Genomic DNA, 2,523 nt, shown 5'->3' with positions numbered 1-2,523 from the left:
GAACGAGAATACAGGTAACGTGAGAAGGGAGGAGAGCAATAACCCAATAAAGTGGAGCAAACACTGAAGGAATGAAGGAAGAGAAGGAGGAGGAGGAGGAGGAGGAGGAGGAGGAGGAGGAGGAGGAGGAGGAAGGAGGAGAAAACGAACGAAATAATACAAAGTGAGAGACGAAAAGGGAAGGAAAAATAAGAAAACGAACAAAAAGGAGAGTAGAAAACACAAGGAAGATTAACAGGAGAGAAAAAAATAAAGAGAATAAAAATGAGGCGATGTGAAATTAAGGAAGTAGAGAGAGAGAGAGAGAGAGAGAGAGAGAGAGAGAGAGAGAGAGAGAGAGAGAGAGAGAGAGAGAGAGAGAGAGAGAGAGAGAGAGAGAGAGAGAGAGAGAGATGAAAAAATAGTGATGAGAGTGGAGAAAGGAACAGAAAACAGAGAAAAGAGATGAAAAGACGAAAGGAAAAAGAAACAAAGAGAAGAATATATAATAAGAAAGAAGAGAAATAAAAGAAACGAAAAAAGAAATGAAACAATGAAAAAAAACGGAAGAAAAAAAAAGAAAGCAGTAACAATAAAGAAAATAGAAACAAAAAACAAATTAAAGGGAAGGGAACAGAGGAGAACACAAAAGAAAACAGAAAAAAAGAAAATGAATAAAAACAAGGTCAAAACAAAACAAAACAAAACAAAACAACAATTACACTTAAAAGAAAAGAAAAAACAAAAAAATCCAGGTAAAAATAAGGGATCAGGTAGAAGAAAGGTCAGGTAGAATAGATGAAGCAAGGTCAATTAAGGTCAGATAAGGTCAGGTAAGGTGAAGAAAGGTCAAGTAGAACAGGTTAAGGTTAGGTAAGGTGAAGCAAGGTCAGGTAAGGGGAAGAAAGGTCAAGGAGAACAGGTTAAGGTTAGGTAAGGTGAAGCAAGGTCAGGTAAGGGGAAGAAAGGTCAAGGAGAACAGATGAAGGTCAAGTAAGATGAAGGAAGGTGAAACAAGGTCAGGTAAGGTTAGGTAAGGTCAGGTAAGGAGAAGAAAGGTCAGGTAGAACAGATGAAGGCCAGGTAAAGTTGAAGCAAGGTCAGGAAAGGTCAGGTAAGGAGAATAAAGGTCAAGTAGAACAGATGAAGGTCAGGTAGGGTGAAGGAAGGTAAATAAAGGCCAGGAAAGGTCAGCTAAGGTTAAGTAAAATGAGAAAAGTCAGATACGGTCAGGTGAGGTTAAGTAAGGTCGAATAGAACAGATGAAGGTCAGGAAAGGTAAAGGAAGGTGAAACAAGGTCAGGTAAGGTCAGGTAAGGTCGAGAGCAGGTGAAGTGGGGTAGTTAAGACATCTCTCATTAACCAATTAAGGCTTAATGCACCTGCTCTTAACGAAGGAATGCTCAGGTGTGTTAAGTAGAGAGAGAGAGAGAGAGAGAGAGAGAGAGAGAGAGAGAGAGAGAGAGAGAGAGAGAGAGAGAGAGAGAGAGAGAGAGAGAGAGAGAGAGAGAGAGAGAGAGAGAGAGAGAGAGAGAGAGAGAGAGAGAGAGAGAGAGAGAGAGAGAGAGAGAGAGAGAGTTATATAAGCCACGCAGTACGGAGAAAGGAACAAAGGAGAAGAAATATGCAGGCGGAAAAATTAAAGGAGAGAGAAAGACAAAAATAAATAAGAAGGGAAAGAACAAGAAGAAAAAGACGTGGGAAAAAATAAGACAAAATATGAGATTAAAAGAAGAAGAAAGAAAGGAAGAAATGAAACGAGAGCGAGAGCGAGAGAGAGAGAGAGAGAGAGAGAGAGAGAGAGAGAGAGAGAGAGAGAGAGAGAGAGAGAGAGAGAGAGAGAGAGATATGATAGGTAGCCAAATTAAGGGTGTCAGGGAGAAGAGATAGCCACGATAAAGGAAGAGAGAGAGAGAGAGAGAGAGAGAGAGAGAGAGAGAGAGAGAGAGAGAGAGAGAGAGAGAGAGAGAGAGAGAGAGAGAGAGAGAGAGAGAGAGAGAGAGCAAATGGAGGAAAGAATGAAAGGAAATATATAAGAAAGGATAAAAGGAAGAAAAAGAAGAAAAAAGAATAAATAAAACATAACGAAGAAGAATTAGGAACTGAAAAGAAAAAAAATAATAAAAGAAAGGAAAATAAAAGAAACCAAACAAACAAACACGCGAAAATTAAGGGAAAAAAATGGTAACAAGGAAAGAATGATAAAGAAATGAACACAGGGAAACAAAAATAAACCAGGAAAAAAGGAAGGAAAAGAATGAGAGGGGAAAAAGTGAGGCAGAGGAATATATCAAGGTTTGTGGGAGAGGGAAAAAATAAGGGAAAAGAAGAGCAGATTGGAATGAAACGCGAATGTGAGGGAAAGAGAGAAAAGAGGAAAAAAAAGAGAATAAAACGAGGAAAAGAGGAAAAAAAGGGGAAAATGAAGGAGAAAAAAGAGAAAGAGGAAAGAAGAAAAAAGAAAAAAGAGGGGAAAGTGGGAAATAGAATAAAAATGGAAATAAGGAAAAAGAGGAAAAAAAGAGGAAAAGAGACAAGAGAGGA

This window comes from Portunus trituberculatus, chromosome 34, assembly GCF_017591435.1.
Source record: "Portunus trituberculatus isolate SZX2019 chromosome 34, ASM1759143v1, whole genome shotgun sequence".
Lineage (NCBI taxonomy): Eukaryota > Metazoa > Arthropoda > Malacostraca > Decapoda > Portunidae > Portunus > Portunus trituberculatus.
The sequence above is the reverse complement of the archived record's forward strand: the minus strand, read 5'-3'. Positions refer to the sequence as shown.